Source organism: Amphibalanus amphitrite, unplaced genomic scaffold (genome assembly GCF_019059575.1).
Source record: "Amphibalanus amphitrite isolate SeventyFive unplaced genomic scaffold, NRLGWU_Aamphi_draft 001357F_arrow, whole genome shotgun sequence".
In the NCBI taxonomy this organism is placed as follows: Eukaryota; Metazoa; Arthropoda; class Thecostraca; order Balanomorpha; family Balanidae; genus Amphibalanus; species Amphibalanus amphitrite.
Genome location: NW_024882850.1, coordinates 33,824 through 51,512, shown reverse-complemented (window position 1 = coordinate 51,512; position 17,689 = coordinate 33,824). Strand labels below are relative to the sequence as shown.

General features: G+C 51.6%; 1 long non-coding RNA gene across 1 annotated transcript; it reads right to left on the bottom strand.

Moving 5' to 3' along the window:
* Positions 1 to 13,693: 13,693 nt before the first annotated feature.
* On the bottom strand, positions 13,694 to 16,171 carry LOC122372410. Its single transcript, XR_006254872.1, has 2 exons — positions 16,106 to 16,171; positions 13,694 to 14,706 (listed from the first exon to the last, which is right to left on the bottom strand). It is a non-coding gene; the product is annotated as an uncharacterized LOC122372410 (long non-coding RNA).
* Between the last annotated feature and the right edge of the window lie 1,518 nt (positions 16,172 to 17,689).

Below are 17,689 nucleotides of genomic sequence, written 5' to 3'. Positions count from 1 at the left end.
AGTTTTGCTATGAAGACAGGTTTTCCTTCTTGCTCGACCACATACACAATTGAAGAAGAAAGCACGGTGTGACATATCTCTCTCTCTCTCTCTCTCTCTCTCTCTCTCTCTCTCTCTCTCTCTCTCTCTCTCTCTCTCTCTCTCTCTCTCTCTCTCTCTCTCTCTCTCTCTCTCTCTCTCTCTCTCTCTCTCTCTCTCTCTCTCTCTCTCTCTCTCTCTCTCTCTCTCCTCCCTCCAATCACACTGCGACCTTTCGTGCCTCCGTGTCATCAGTTCACGTCATGGTCTATATAACCGGTGTGAAGTAATCCCTTCGGCGACCAAATTAATCCCGGCACTGCTACCGGCTGCCTTATCGATCAATGCATAGCGCCCTTACCTCTGGCTTGGCAGAAAACAGACATTGTTATTGGGTGAGATATATGTATGTACGTGCTTTTATGTAAATCAGGAACTAGTCAATTATTCACGCTTAGCCATTCCCGCCCGCAACGCCGATTTCGGTTTTAAGCGCAATCACGTGACACACCCCAGTCACGTGACCTAGAGGTGCGCTTTCAATAGACAGAGTGCGCTTATATCGAACCGAGAGTTGTACGCAATTAAAGACAATAAACGTGCTCAGTTTAACCTGCTCTCTTCAATAAAGCGAGATAAATGTTTCATAATGCTTCGGTACCAACGATATTGCCAATCCATCAAACATTGTAGTCAGGAGACGATTTGGCATTCGACACTTTTTCGAATTAATTCGGCGTTAGAATTGCACATATTTTAACAAATTGCGCTTTACAACAACAGTCGACTGAGCCGTCCGAGCGCACCCATTCCATCTGCGCCGGCAGGCGACAGAAACCGCCAGTGGCGGAATCAGGGAGGAAGGGGGGGGGGTAAGAAAGTGGGGAAGAAGTAGCAAATGGCTTGTGGCGTCCGAAGCTCAATATGAGCCTAGGTACTCAACCGGAGCCGGAGCCGTCCACAAATCTACGGCTCCATATCTTCTTTGAATTGGGCTGCCTAATCGTAGGCTATGACTTCATTGGTGGTTGATTTATTTCAACCGAATGTCATAGTCATGAGCTGCTGATCGCATGTCTCTGGTCCATATGCATTCTGTAGTTACTATCATGAAATACTCGGGAAACTTTGCCCTATTATAGATACTGTGGCTGTTGACGGCGTTCGAGTGTGAAACCAAAGGCGTTAATGACGTAGAGGAACTTCAGTGAAAATGTCTCCCAATTACTCCAGTGACCTTGGCTCCAGGGTGGTGTTTCACAGCAGATCGCTGAGTGCGCTGCGCGCGTCGGCGCGTTGGGTTTCCATGGCAATATCAACAAACTTCACTCTGACGCTAAGCTATGACGTCATCGCAAAACGCTAGCGCGCCGCTCCGCCAGCACGCTAGCAGCATTCGCACTCAAACCTGTTCTCTTTGTACTTGGTTCCTTAGGACCTCTGTTCCAAACGCGATTCATCATAAGCTAACAGATCGCTCGCTACGTCATTCGAGTGACGTCAGGGGTATGCCTTAGCTCCCAGCGCGCGCAGCGTCGGGCCGTGAGACAGGGGCCAGGGCCCAGGACAATATTCATTAATCGGTTTATCGTCCAAGGCCGTATATTAGGGGGTTAACTCGTCAGTAGGTTTGTTTACATTTGCTCAGCTGACGAAATGACGTCAATGGTCGTCCGCCCCGCAAGGATCAGACGGCCGCACACAGTAGGTAGGTACATAACGCGGGCACAGGCAACAATCTCATCGACCTTATCTTGATAGAAAACACAACAGTAAAACGCTCTAAACAGGGGCGCAGCCAAGGGGGGGGGGCACACTGGGCTTTAGCCCCCCCCCCCAAATCTAGTAGGCGCCCTCACTGGATGGCGCCTTCCACGATCATTTCGGGGCGCCGAAGGCGCCTTTCTAATGTCCAGCACTCTAGGCGCCCTCGACGGTTAGCCATTGCGGTACACCATGCGGCACTGGCGCCCAGGTTTACAATTTTATATCTCTTTGTGGGTGAAGATGCACCCACAATCCTGAACTGCCAGACATCCACCTCCAATTTCCTGACCATCTAGCACCCTGGCATCATCTTCAGCGCCCTTCTGTCTGTTCGGCGCCCTTCTGATCTGTCGGCGCCCTTCTCGCCATTCAGCGCTCTTATGGCCTGCCGGCGCCCTTTTCACATTCGGCGCCCTCTGGGCTGACCAGTCGGCGCCTTCATGGTCCTTACCACACAGCATCCTCCTGATCTTTCTGCGCCCTCCACACTTGCCGGCGCCCTCCTGACCTGTCAGCGCCCTCCTTATCGTATTATAGCGCCCTCCTCACCGTACAGCGCCCTTATGGGCCCATCGATAGCGCTTCGGCGATACCTATCGCCTAGAGGCTGCAATGGGGCCCTTAGAGTACGGTGTCAGACCCCCCAGAGGCCGGTGTTAGACCCAAGGGTCAGCGAAGGGCATCAAAGGGCAAAGGCCCAAGGTAGGGCCCCAGAGGCTGATGTGGGCCTTCAGAGGCAAGTGCGTGACGCCCAAAGTTAAGGCTTGAGCCCCCCAGAGAACATAATAGGGCCATCAGTGGCCGGTGTAGAGACCTCATAGGCCAGTTTGGGGCCCCTCAGAGGCTAGTGTGGGGCCTCAGGTGTCGGTATGAGGCACTTAAAGACCGTTATGGGTCCTCAGAAGCCGGCATCGATCCTTCAGAAGCCAGTACGGGGCCCTCAGAGGCACATAAGGGTCAGTTTGGGTCCCAAAGACAGAAATGGGAGTTGGGACCATCAGAGGCCGGTGTGGGACCTTTAAAGGCTGGTTTGGGTCCTTAGGGGCAAAATTAGGGCCCTCAGAGACCAGTACAGGACCTGCAAAGGGCAGTTTGAGACCATCAGAAACCGAATTGGGCACTCAGAGGCTAATGTGGGTCCTTACAGGCCAGCATGGGGCCCTCAGAGGTTAGCGTGGGGCCCTAAAAGACCAACATGGGCCGGCGTTGGGCCCCAGAGGCCATTAGAGGGCCCTCAAAGGCTAAGATGGGCCCTCAGAGGCCGATGCGGGCCCTTAGAGGCCGGCATCAGGTCTTCAGAAGCCCGTGCGGGGCCCTCAGAGGCTAAGGTGGGTCCTTATTACAGGCCAGCACGGGCCATCAGAGGTCAGTGTGGGGCCCTAAAAGACCGGCATGCCGCATGGGCCGGCGTTGGACCCCAGAGGCCAACAGAAGGCCCTCAAAGGCCAAGATGGGCCCTCAGAAGCCGATGCTGACCCTTAGAGGACGGCATCGGGTCTTCAGAATCCAGTGCGGGGGGCCCTCAGAGGCTAATGTGGGCCCATACAGACCGGCATGGGGCCCTCAAAGGTCAGAATGGGACCCTAAAAGACTGGCATTGGCCGGCGTTGGAACCCAGAGGCTAGCAGAGGGCCCTCAAAGGCCAAGATGGGCCCCCAGAGGCCGATGCGAACCCTTAGAGGCCGGCATGGGGTCTTCAGAATCCAGTGCGGGGCCCATAGAGGCTAATGTGAGTCCTTTCAGGCCAGCATGGGGTCCTCAGAGGTCAATGTGGGGCCCTAAAAGACCGGCATGGGCCGGCGTTGGACCCCAGAGGCCAGCGGAGGGCCCTCAAAGGCCAAGATGGGCCCTCAGACGCCGATGCGGGCCCTGAGCGGCCGGCATTGGGTCTTCGAATCCAGTGCAGGGGCCTCAGAGGCTAATGTGGGTCCTTACATGCCAGCATGGGGCCCTTAGAGGTCGGTGTGGGGCCCTTAAAGGCCGGCATGGGCCGGCGTTGGGCCCCAGAGGCCATTAGAGGGCCCTCAAAGGCTAAGATGGGCCCTCAGAGGCCGATGCGGGCCCTTAGAGGCCTGCATCAGGTCTTCAGAAGCCCGTGCGGGGCCCTCAGAGGCTAAGGTGGGTCCTTACAGGCCAGCACGGGCCATCAGAGGTCAGTGTTGGGCCTAAAAGACCGGCATGGGCCGGCGTTGGACCCCAAAGGCCAACAGAAGGCCCTCAAAGGCCAAGATGGGCCCTCAGAAGCCGATGCTGACCCTTAGAGGTCGGCATCGGGTCTTCAGAATCCAGTGCGGGGGACCCTCAGAGGCTAATGTGGGCCCATACAGACCGGCATGGGGCCCTCAAAGGTCAGAATGGGACCCTAAAAGACTGGCATTGGCCGGCGTTGGAACCCAGAGGCCAGCAGAGGGCCCTCAAAGGCCAAGATGGGCCCTCAGAGGCCGATGCGGACCCTTAGAGGCCGGCATAGGGTCTTCAGAATCCAGTGCGGGGCCCATAGAGGCTAATGTGTGTCCTTTCAGGCCAGCATGGGGTCCTCAGAGGTCAGTGTGAGGCCCTAAAAGATTGGCATGGGCCGGCGTTGGACCCCAGAGGCCAGCGGAGGGCCCTCAAAGGCCAAGATGGGCCCTCAGACGCCGATGCGGGCCCTGAGCGGCCGGCATTGGGTCTTCAGAATCCAGTGCAGGGGCCCTCAGAGGCTAATATGGGTCCTTACAGGCCAGCATGGGGCCCTTAGAGGTCAGTGTGGGGCCCTTAAAGGCCGGCATGGGCCGGCGTTGGACCCCAGAGACCAGCAGAGGGCCCTCAAAGGCCAAAATGGGCCCCCAGAGGCCGATGCGGGCTCTTAGAGGCCGGCATCAGGTCTTCAGAAGCCCGTGCGGGGCCCTCAGAGGCTAAGGTGGGTCCTTACAGGCCAGCACGGGCCATCAGAGGTCAGTGTGGGGCCCTAAAAGACCGGCATGGGCCGGCGTTGGACCCCAGAGGCCAACAGAAGGCCCTCAAAGGCCAAGATGGGCCCTCAGAAGCCGATGCTGACCCTTAGAGGACGGCATCGGGTCTTCAGAATCCAGTGCGGGGGGCCCTCAGAGGCTAATGTGGGCCCATACAGACCGGCATGGGGCCCTCAAAGGTCAGAATGGGACCCTAAAAGACTGGCATTGGCCGGCGTTGGAACCCAGAGGCTAGCAGAGGGCCCTCAAAGGCCAAGATGGGCCCTCAGAGGCCGATGCGGACCCTTAGAGGCCGGCATAGGGTCTTCAGAATCCAGTGCGGGGCCCATAGAGGCTAATGTGTGTCCTTTCAGGCCAGCATGGGGTCCTCAGAGGTCAGTGTGAGGCCCTAAAAGATTGGCATGGGCCGGCGTTGGACCCCAGAGGCCAGCGGAGGGCCCTCAAAGGCCAAGATGGGCCCTCAGACGCCGGCACCGATACCCGAGTGGTGTCATACCTGTCAGCTGACGCGCCGCGCGTCCGTCTCGCGGTGGGTGGGTGGGGCCCCCACCGTGGGGGAGGGGGCTGTCGACGAGATGAGCTGAACTCCGCTCTTAATGCGATGTTGCAATGCGTCGTGCGTCAACTCCGTGCTCCGTGCCCGCGCCCCGTGAGAGCCGGGCTGTGGAGGCCGCCGGCGGGCGGGCCGCGCTTTGGGCGCTGCCGACGACGGGCCATATGTACGTAAATGTCTCCGCGGCCTCTGTATTCGGTTGGTGGTGGGTGACGACCGCTGGCATGCCGGAAGGGCTTGTGGTTCAGAATGGTGATAATGATCTAGTTGATATGCTATTTATGCAGTTTCATGTGCTCTTTGCTGCATCTTTTGTGGGCGGATCGCGGAAGAGTGGAAGTGTGATGGATGACTGGACTGTGGCAGTAATGCTGTTTATTTGACAATAAATGCACTTAAAAAAAAAAATAAAAAAAGAGGCCGATGCGAACCCTTAGAGGCCGGCATGGGGTCTTCAGAATCCAGTGCGGGGCCCATAGAGGCTAATGTGAGTCCTTTCAGGCCAGCATGGGTTCCTCAGAGGTCAATGTGGGGCCCTAAAAGACCGGCATGGGCCGGCGTTGGACCCCAGAGGCCAGCGGAGGGCCCTCAAAGGCCAAGATGGGCCCTCAGACGCCGATGCGGGCCCTGAGCGGCCGGCATTGGGTCTTCGAATCCAGTGCAGGGGCCTCAGAGGCTAATGTGGGTCCTTACAGGCCAGCATGGGGCCCTTAGAGGTCGGTGTGGGGCCCTTAAAGGCCGGCATGGGCCGGCGTTGGGCCCCAGAGGCCATTAGAGGGCCCTCAAAGGCTAAGATGGGCCCTCAGAGGCCGATGCGGGCCCTTAGAGGCCTGCATCAGGTCTTCAGAAGCCCGTGCGGGGCCCTCAGAGGCTAAGGTGGGTCCTTACAGGCCAGCACGGGCCATCAGAGGTCAGTGTTGGGCCTAAAAGACCGGCATGGGCCGGCGTTGGACCCCAAAGGCCAACAGAAGGCCCTCAAAGGCCAAGATGGGCCCTCAGAAGCCGATGCTGACCCTTAGAGGTCGGCATCGGGTCTTCAGAATCCAGTGCGGGGGACCGTCAGAGGCTAATGTGGGCCCATACAGACCGGCATGGGGCCCTCAAAGGTCAGAATGGGACCCTAAAAGACTGGCATTGGCCGACGTTGGAACCCAGAGGCCAGCAGAGGGCCCTCAAAGGCCAAGATGGGCCCTCAGAGGCCGATGCGGACCCTTAGAGGCCGGCATAGGGTCTTCAGAATCCAGTGCGGGGCCCATAGAGGCTAATGTGTGTCCTTTCAGGCCAGCATGGGGTCCTCAGAGGTCAGTGTGAGGCCCTAAAAGATTGGCATGGGCCGGCGTTGGACCCCAGAGGCCAGCGGAGGGCCCTCAAAGGCCAAGATGGGCCCTCAGACGCCGATGCGGGCCCTGAGCGGCCGGCATTGGGTCTTCAGAATCCAGTGCAGGGGCCCTCAGAGGCTAATATGGGTCCTTACAGGCCAGCATGGGGCCCTTAGAGGTCAGTGTGGGGCCCTTAAAGGCCGGCATGGGCCGGCGTTGGACCCCAGAGACCAGCAGAGGGCCCTCAAAGGCCAAAATGGGCCCCCAGAGGCCGATGCGGGCTCTTAGAGGCCGGCATCAGGTCTTCAGAAGCCCGTGCGGGGCCCTCAGAGGCTAAGGTGGGTCCTTACAGGCCAGCACGGGCCATCAGAGGTCAGTGTGGGGCCCTAAAAGACCGGCATGGGCCGGCGTTGGACCCCAGAGGCCAACAGAAGGCCCTCAAAGGCCAAGATGGGCCCTCAGAAGCCGATGCTGACCCTTAGAGGACGGCATCGGATCTTCAGAATCCAGTGCGGGGGGCCCTCAGAGGCTAATGTGGGCCCATACAGACCGGCATGGGGCCCTCAAAGGTCAGAATGGGACCCTAAAAGACTGGCATTGGCCGGCGTTGGAACCCAGAGGCTAGCAGAGGGCCCTCAAAGGCCAAGATGGGCCCCCAGAGGCCGATGCGAACCCTTAGAGGCCGGCATGGGGTCTTCAGAATCCAGTGCGGGGCCCATAGAGGCTAATGTGAGTCCTTTCAGGCCAGCATGGGTTCCTCAGAGGTCAATGTGGGGCCCTAAAAGACCGGCATGGGCCGGCGTTGGACCCCAGAGGCCAGCGGAGGGCCCTCAAAGGCCAAGATGGGCCCTCAGACGCCGATGCGGGCCCTGAGCGGCCGGCATTGGGTCTTCGAATCCAGTGCAGGGGCCTCAGAGGCTAATGTGGGTCCTTACAGGCCAGCATGGGGCCCTTAGAGGTCGGTGTGGGGCCCTTAAAGGCCGGCATGGGCCGGCGTTGGGCCCCAGAGGCCATTAGAGGGCCCTAAGATGGGCCCTCAGAGGCCGATGCGGGCCCTTAGAGGCCTGCATCAGGTCTTCAGAAGCCCGTGCGGGGCCCTCAGAGGCTAAGGTGGGTCCTTAGAGGCCAGCACGGGCCATCAGAGGTCAGTGTTGGGCCTAAAAGACCGGCATGGGCCGGCGTTGGACCCCAAAGGCCAACAGAAGGCCCTCAAAGGCCAAGATGGGCCCTCAGAAGCCGATGCTGACCCTTAGAGGTCGGCATCGGGTCTTCAGAATCCAGTGCGGGGGACCCTCAGAGGCTAATGTGGGCCCATACAGACCGGCATGGGGCCCTCAAAAGTCAGAATGGGACCCTAAAAGACTGGCATTGGCCGGCGTTGGAACCCAGAGGCCAGCAGAGGGCCCTCAAAGGCCAAGATGGGCCCTCAGAGGCCGATGCGGACCCTTAGAGGCCGGCATGGGGTCTTCAGAATCCAGTGCGGGGCCCATAGAGGCTAATGTGTGTCCTTTCAGGCCAGCATGGGGTCCTCAGAGGTCAGTGTGGGGCCCTAAAAGACCGGCATGGGCCGGCGTTGGACCCCAGAGGCCAGTGGAGGGCCCTCAAAGGCCAAGATGGGCCCTCAGACGCCGATGCGGGCCCTGAGAGGCCGGCATTGGGTCTTCAGAATCCAGTGCAGGGGCCCTCAGAGGCTAATGTGGGTCCTTACAGGCCAGCATGGGGCCCTTAGAGGTCAGTGTGGGGCCCTTAAAGGCCGGCATGGGCCGGCGTTGGACCCCAGAGACCAGCGGAGGGCCCTCAAAGGCCAAAATGGGCCCCCAGAGGCCGATGCGGGCTCTTAGAGGCCGACATCGGGTCTTCAGAATCCAGTGCGGGGCCCTCAGAGGCACTTAAAGGCTAGTCTTGGGACTAGAGAGACAGAAATGAGGCCACCAGAGGCCGGCGTGAGGCTATCAGACGCCGGATGGGCCCCTGAGGCCGGTTTAGGGGCCCTTAAAGGCCAGTGGAGGGCCCTCAGAGGTCAATGTGGGTCCTCAGCGGTCAATGTGGACGCTTGACCGCCACTGAAGGGCTCTCAGAGGTCAGTGTAGGACCCTCAAAGACTGGTATAGGAGCTGTTAATAGCTGGCGTGGGTTTCTCGAGCCTCGTGACAATCGAATACGGGCCAGGGCCCCATACGGCCATGGGGGCCCATCGGTTGTTGGGGGGGGGGCAAATGATATGATGCCCCCCTGATTTGCCTTTTGGGGGGGCATGGCCCTGATGTCCCCCCCCCTGCGACCGCCACTGGAGCCGTCCGCCTTGCATACACCTATGCATTCATATCTCGGCCAACACCGACCAGCTGAGCGCCACACGGACACATTTGGCAGCACATACACCATTGCGAAGGAAATCCCCTCCGCTAATACTTTACGCATAACAGGCCTAATGAAGAGGGGTCCCGCGCAAGCAACAGGTAAGTATGTGCATAGAGTAAATACAACAAAACTGATCGTTAACATCTAAACATGCTAAAGTATAGCATAAAAGGCATTAAATCCACAAAACCAGTGGCTGAAGCCGCCTCTGTCAAGTAAATTGTGCCGTCAAGTGTAAGTGCAATGCGCCCAAATCAAACATAAAAGTGTCTGGAAAGGGCGCATATGCGCTCGGATCATACTGCAGAGTGTCGTAAAATGGCGCAGTGCGCTTTTATCTGACTCGGTAGTGTCGTTTTTAGGCTAAGTGTCTGATAATTGCGCCTGAAGTCGACTCGGGAAAATTATTCAAACAGGTATTTCGAGAAAAATACAGTGTTAAAAGCAGAAAAAAAGCTGTCGGAATGCGTTTTGCAAACACACCTATCAATTAAAAGTGTTTGGGTCACCTTCAGGTCATTATTTAAAAAAAACTTGTTCACCGAATTCCAGCTCAACATCTAGGTAAGGTATACGACACCCACTCCGTCTTCGCGGCAAAATCCTTCATCTGAAAATTCAAGTACATATGGTTGTGAGTGTGATGTACCAAATGTATGCATTATGCATCAGAAATGACGAGCGAGAAAATCTCTTTCAAATGAGCATCATTTTTTAAAGATTGGTTACGAATTAAACGAATGAGAACAGAAAAACGGAAAGTGCTCGACCACTCAGGCTCCAACAGGACTGTTGAATACAGGCGCAATTTACCCACGATTTGTCGCGAATGAGCGCAGTTTCACCGCATCGTTCTGCATCGCGTTTTTCTCATTTGTGGCGGAATCAAACAGTGTCCTGATACTATCACATATTCCGGGGGGCTAAATTTACCTCTTTTCATTGCAGCGAGCTTCCTAGAATGCATAACTTTGAAGATTTTGCGACATGAAAGAAATGTCGTATTTCAGCGCAGTTTGAGTGTGCAATTTGCGGCAACTGTCGCTTTTAAGCGCTGTCGTTTTATTTTGCGCAAAGTCGAATTCGAGCGCAAAAAAGTCGAATGAGGGTTGAATCGTATTCCCGAATTTGTATTTGTCCTTCACCGTATTAAACATAATGGGACAAATAATCAGTCGGATAGGATTAGGGTTAGGGGTAACTGATGCAATTTCAAACCATGGTTTTAACCTTTTCAGTCACACACCTTTCCATTTCGCACTCTCTCATCCTGTGTCATTGCTGCTACTTTTATAAAGTATACGATGGGTAAAAAAATAATTGACTATAATTATTGTTGGTGCAAAGTGCAAACAAATGTTATCGCCAAAGTTGTTTTAAAGGAAAATTAGTCATAAATGCACGCAATGACGTGCTTAGCTCGGATACTTCTCGATGGGAAACAAAAGAATGCGTGTAAATGCTGATGCGTGGGAATGATTGCAGGGTCTCCTAAGTGACGATTATATTACGCCAGCGATCTGTTCCACTTGTCCCCGATAATGTGTTGGAGCTCTGACCTGGTATGTGCGGCCAGGCGTGTTCTGTGTGACCTTTGATATCGCCCGAGCAGGGCCTGTCTCGGACTCCCAGCGTCTCACCGCCCTCAGCCGTGACGAAGTGGCACTCGTTTCCGGTTGCGAGCCTCGTGAACAGATGATTTCCCTGTATCTGCCAGAGGGCAGGGCGGGACGACAGTTTACCTCTTTACATCAAGAAGTCAACCGCCGCTCTCTGAATGACAGAAATACATAGTTAAATTCCAGCAGCTTTTAACTGGTTAATATCCGCGATAAATTGTGTTGAGAAAATATAGCTACCTACTACCTAGTGCTTAGGCTGATGGAAAAAAATATTTATAATGATCATAATAAAAATGCAATCCCGGCAATAGATGAAACACTGACCTGGTGAATACCCAAGACTCATCATTGTCAGATTGACTCGCTGCCTGTCCAATGACGGAGTTAATCTCAATGGGTGCTCCATTGAGCGCAGTCCGACTAACAGGCGGCATAAAGTTATCCGCCTAATGAGATACGAACAGAAGGCTGGGCCGAAAGGAAGCCCCTCAACACTGAACGGCAGGCGATCTCCGACTGAGGAGCCGCAAATAATTGGACCGGAACTGGGCCGGGGTTTGCTGGATGAGGCTCTCGATCACTGCAGTGTGCGATTAATGACAACAAATCGGCGCCATTTGTATTAGAACAGTGTTGCAGCGTTCACGGACCATGTATATCACCACTTAGCTCCGGCTCTTTTAATTGGTGCTAGAACTTTAATGATTCTGGTGATACTTCGATTGTCATGGGTATAATGACCAATTTCCTTGCAACAAATGCTTCCATTCCAACTAGTGGATGCTTATTACTAAAGACAAGACAAAAACAACGAAATAAAAAAACTATCCCAGTGACCAATCTCCACCTGGAAACTTACTACACGAGTGGACAAGTGGCCTTGGTCTCCAATACAGAACCAATTGAGTTCGCCACAGACGGTTCAAGGCTTCTTCAAAGGCTTTCACAGACGTCTGACCAGCCACCGCCGCCCATTTTGTTGCCTCATTGTCCCCGGTGAAAGCCAAGGGTCGTTGTAGATACCGGACGGCTGTTACGTAAGGGTCTCCGATAATGGTTAAACCATCGATAATGCTCTGTACTCTTCAAAGCTTTCAAGATTGCAGCAGGTTTAGCGTCGCGTGCAGGTTTATGCTATGGCGACGCATTCCATTGATAACGCATCCATAATGGACGCTGAAAGTGACGGAGTGCAGCGATGCAGTTTTGAAGACACTTCTGGAAAAAAACAAGGATTTGAAACGAAAAACGCACCCGCCACACTCGTCCGTTAAAAAAAAAAAATGCTGGCGCTGGAAGCTCCTAGCGTTAGCCAGCAGCAGCTCCACCGCCACACAGCGCAAAACAGACGGCCGTCAGTGACGTCACTTGTTGGAGACGCCTGGAAGGCAGGCTGTGCCGCCCGACACCCAGTGACGCCCGGCCGCGAGTTTCCTAAGTGTGGAACTATTCATACCGTCGCCCGTTCGAGTGACGTCATCACTCGGCGCTGGCGGCTAGGTGCATGGAATGGCGGGTCCTTAAGTTGGCGAAGAGGCGGAGCCAGTTATCCTGCGTAAATATTTAGTCAGTCTTAATTTTAGCGAGTTCCCTAGCTAGAGAAAAAGTAACTTGTTCTACGTGAATATAAAACCGGTTTAATTGTCACAGTTTTGTCATACATGGGACACATGGTTATTTATATCTTCGCGTATGGATTGCTTCACACTGCGCCGAATATTGTGTTAGTCGATTAAGTGTTCATATATGAATATGTGTGAAATTGTATGCATGTGTGCGTCTGTATGTGCTATGCCACCGTAATGCCCACTGTTCTGTGGTTGGTGGATGTTTGACATAATAATAATAATAATAATAATATCTCCTACGAGGTGCTTGAGTTTTGACGGTGTGGTTTGTGCACTGCGTTTCGCTTCAGCATTGAGCAAATGTCTTCAGTATTACGGCTGGTAATACTGCCTATCGGCGTTGAATGATCAATAGGACATAAATTAGCAGGTAGTGCGAATTTATTATTAGCAGATTTATTAGCGAGATTATTAGCAGATTTATTAGCGGATTTATTATTTATTTTATTAGCAGGTAGTGCGGAACTATAGTGCGGATAGTGAGTGACGCCATCTGGACCGATGCTGGAGATGGTAGCGCCACCTGCCGCCACTTAACTGCTCGCTACTTGTAACAGTGCCTGGCTCAGTTGGGCAAACTAGGCGGCGGGAATCAAAATATGGAGGCATCAAAATATTGATTCTAGTGGGCGGAGCTTTGACCATATATGGGCATACGTGCAGACCATCACAGAAACGTCAATTATTCAGCAACCGGCTAGAATTTCAAAATAAGTTTCTTCACAAAATGAAGAGCAACGTTGAAGCTACCCGCCAGGCACGAAACAATAGCCCTAACCTCTTTGGTTAGTTTAGGAAAGCGTCTTGAAAGTAATCAAGATATTGATTCATCACGGCGGCTAATCCCGGCGAGAATCAATATTTTGATTCCGCAAACAGCTGGCTAATCATTATTTTGATTCTGAAATCAGCTGGTTTATCAATATATTGATTCTGCGAACTGACTTTCTGCAGACGTACTTCACCCTTCAAATTGATTTATGGGATGTTTCTTGTGTGCAAATAATGCAAATTCAATAAATTCATGAAGATATTATCAGCACAGGATCGTGTATTTTTTTCTAGACCTTATTCCCACGGTAGACCAGGGATTTTCAGCACTCACCCTGGCTCCCTGCTCAAAGCTGCAAGCCTTCGAGGGAATGCGTGAAGGGAGCCGTGCTGACCTTTGTATAGGGGTTGTACTGAGTCGGAGCCGGAACCGAAGCCCGACCATTTTACTCGGAGCCGGAGCCGGAGCTGGAGCCGATTTTTTCCTCCGGAGCCGAAGCCGTCTGACATTTTCACGGCTCCACATCCCTGCTTTGTAGCATTGATTTTGAGTAAAAAAAAGTTAACTTATCGTCTTTCACGTGTTCATGAATGTGTTTCTACGCATCTGTATCCCGTCCCATTTCTGTGGAGTACAGTAGGAGATATTTCGCCGAACAATATACTCAAGCCCGTTGCACAAATTGCACAATTTGAATGAAAATATGATACACGGATGTATTTGCATTCGCAAATAATACGATGATATTCATAACACATTTCACAACGATCCCTGCAATTGCCACACATTTGCCATCACAAAGCCCTGTCGTTGATGCTCACATCCCATGCAAAGCAATACTCACTTTTAGGACACGTCTCTTATTCAATATGGCTACGTATTTGCAAAACATGCAGTTCATAATATTTGAAACTGAGACCTAACCAATAAGACATACCGTGGACAGGTAAGAAAAAACAAATAAACGTCTGGAGAATGACCTCAACGTCTCGATGTTGCCTAATTACAAAGAGCAGTTTTTGGTTTCGAATCAAATACATGAAATAAATATAAACAAAATTTGTACAGATACACTCAATATAGGGTTTATGATTAGCACGGCTACCTAAAACATCGATCCTGTCAGGTTGAGCCACTTATGTCCACACCCAAAGCAGGTCGCTTTGGAACACCACAAGATCCCATATTACCACCGAAAACGGTCACCAATTGGTCTACTGATCAGCATCTTCAGAACATTCTCGACCGAAAAGCTATCAGTCCTGTCTGTGTTTTGGTTCGCTTCATCTGGGCTATGCGCACGTTTTTCTACTCCGGTTCTAGGGACGAGATAGCAGTCATCACGCGCTGCACCAGCTCGTTCTTTGACAGGTTGGTGACGCTGTCGTCATCCGGCAGGATAAACACGTGGCGCATTTCACCCTCGGCCCCGCCAGCCACATACACACTTCCTTACGTCATATTGTTTCTCGCCACGAGATCAAAGTTCAAAAGGTCGTGATGTAGGTAGTCTCCGCCCAGCCCGAGTCAGGTACTCCGCCGGTTGGTCGGGTGCGGCCAGGTCCGCTCAACGCCGCCCTACTTCGGTCGACGCTCTGGTTGACAGGGATGGCGTTGTCATACAGTTGCCTGTCGACTGAACAGCGATTCAAGACGCCATCCTTGGCCCTCTGAAGCCGATTCCCGCAACGACCAGTGTTTGATCCTTGGTTGACCTGCAGCAAACAACAGAACACAATAATTAGGACATTTGTGGACAATTAATTAGGAAACTGTATGTGTTATTATTCCCCTTGTTCAGCAACTATTAGTTTTAGAATGTATTCAATAAAAAATTAAATACTTAATGTCACTTAAATTTCCACTGAACGCCACCAGGTGCGCCAACAACTGTCATCTCATGCAGTTATATAAATTCTGCCAAAAAAGTAGATCTGAGGCCAGTTGTACCAACAGAAAAATAGGTGGCTGCTGGATTTTTTTTTGTCTAAAAGTTACTTCACATACAGAGCATGAACGGTACAGCCCTATCCGTTTACGTGCCCATCATGTTAACGCTCCATATGTGAAGCAGTCTTTAGGCAAAAAATTCCAGCAGGCAGCTATTTGTGTTGATAAAACTGGCCTCTAAAATTAACTTTCGCATGGACAATCCTGAAAATTAACTATCCAGCATTCCCTGGACTGCCGTACATTAGACACATAATTTTCTTGAAGATCAAAGTGAACCGAGTAAAGACCAAAGTAAGGGCAAAATTCTTCTCAAACAGAGTGGTCCCTCTCTGGAACAGCCTCCATCAGAAGAAGTAGAGGCAGAAACAACAAACGCTTTCAAGAACCGGCTCGATAAGTTGAAATATGGGTACCAGTGACGCTATCCTATCTGTCTGATTCCTGATCATTACCTAGTCTCCAAGTACTTACGATGTGGGCACTGAATAGCCTGCCTAAATCAGCTCACTATCCCTAATCTAATCTAATCTAATCTAATCACGCATACCAATATGGCTTACACCATTCAGCAACTTGCTTTTGTTACACTTAAAGTAAGCATCATTAAATATGTAGCAAAAATGGGCGAAGCAATTACAAGCCAAGCATACATACCTACTATTAAGATAAGGCAAACACGAACATGCACTACGACCTTTCAATCTTAACTCGGAACAAGTCAATAACCTAGTTGCCATTAAAATTTAAATGCTACAAATTAAAGTTGTAGCAACAATTGGGTGAGTGAGACACAAGCAGAGGCTAAAACATCCAAATTATGTAAAATACTGGACATGCACTGCCCCCATTTCATGAGTCCACCCAACAATTCTATCATGTGAGACAAAACATTAGGCTTCTTGTAACTAATTTATACCGTAACTTTTAAAGGACATCATATTTCACGGAAATACTACACCTAAGACATCATTTTCAAAAAAATATAGCTTAAAAAGACAATAGAAGAGTGAGAAGGCGTCCCGCACCGCAGACGTCGCTACCGCGCCATGTTCCTAAAACCATCTCTTAAAACGAGTTTTCGGTAAGAAACGTTAAGATCACATGCCTGAAATTGAAAAACACACTTCAAAGTATCTTAAAATATGATCCATTGTTACTTACACTTCAGAAAAGGTCGCTTAAACAAAATAAAACCGGGAACACTACGTTGCATCCACACACACCCACGACGCCGGCGCGAAATGGCGGGAACCGGAAATCGTGGCTAGATACAAAGAAAAAGAATATTTCTTATAAATGAATTATACAACTAAATAACGCATTTTTTATTTTCTTTTAGACAATATTATGAAAAAATTACAAAGGCTCGTCGTTAATGATAAACAGAGCAAGTTTTAACAGCACGTTTTTGTTGAATTATGGCGGCGAAATCTTTATGCCATTCGTAAAGGTACGCGCGACAAACGGCTGATAGCCATGCAGCGAAAAATTGAAGCGGGGAAGTTTTTTGTTTTGACTTGTCAAAAAATCTCGCCGTCATGGGGGTTATTTCCGCCGTAACGGGTCGTCTGAAGGTGGGAATGTCCCAAACTGAATCAAAATATTGATTCTATGCCCATATATGGTCAAAACTCCGCCCACTAGAATCAATATTTTGATGCCTCCATATTTTGATTCCCGCCGCCTAGTTTGCCCAACTGGGCTGGTGCTTTGTGTGGATTGTTTGAAGCGTAGTGTAGTACCTTATGACGCATAATATAAGGTCACTTTGCATTTTGCAAAATGTGAGTAGCATGGACGAATTAATTTGTCAGACATTGACGCCTTAGTAATACATAATTGTTCCCAACACAAGCTATGCATTAGATTTTAATGTAAAATTGCTCAACTTCCCATAATAACACCAGGGGCGCTAGTGCCGCGCGCCGCTAGCCTATAATCGTGCAGCGATTGGTCAGCCGACTGTGAGCCATGACGTCAAAGCCTGTGACGTCATCTCGGCGAAGCTTGCGCCAATCATAGACCTTAGGTATGGGCAGTTCCACACTTAGGAAACTCGCCGCCCGGCCATACAGTGAGGACGCCTGGCGGATAGGCTGTGCCGCCCGGCTCCCGCGCCCGCCGGCACAGCGGAGCGGCAGGCGTTCTGAAGCGGTGGCCGTGCCACTCGAGCAGAGGAGACCGCGCGGCGCCATTTGAGCAAACCAACGCTGTGGTGTTCGAATTGGGAACTGCAGCTTTTGAACTATTTTGAATTGTCATGATGTAAGTATTGCACAATGTCATACCTAAGGAACGCCAATATGTTTACTCATTGACTACGATCGGCACTCCCCCCCGCTCAAGGGTAGGTATATGCCATTTCCGATGTTTATTCCCTGGTTCAATCAAAGGTGGGGATTGCTTTTTTTTACTAAATTATATTTTAGAAAAGCAACATACCTATATGTAGGTTTAGGTGGCATACATCAGTCCATGCAGGCCTCTGAGTCATTGTCCAAACTCGACCATCTAGCTAGTAGCAGGGACGCACGGTTTACGGTACCAATGATTCCGGCCCAGTCCGTTGCAGAATGGTCCATCTGTAGGGTGAAGTCGTATAAGAGTACGCACTTAGTGGATTTCTTGCTCTCATTTGTTTAATATTTGAAAGAAAGAAATCGCAAATAGGGAATATTAAAGTTCATTGAATTAGCCATCAACCCATGGGGCAACGATCCTTCAGCGTAAATGGAAGTGGTCTAA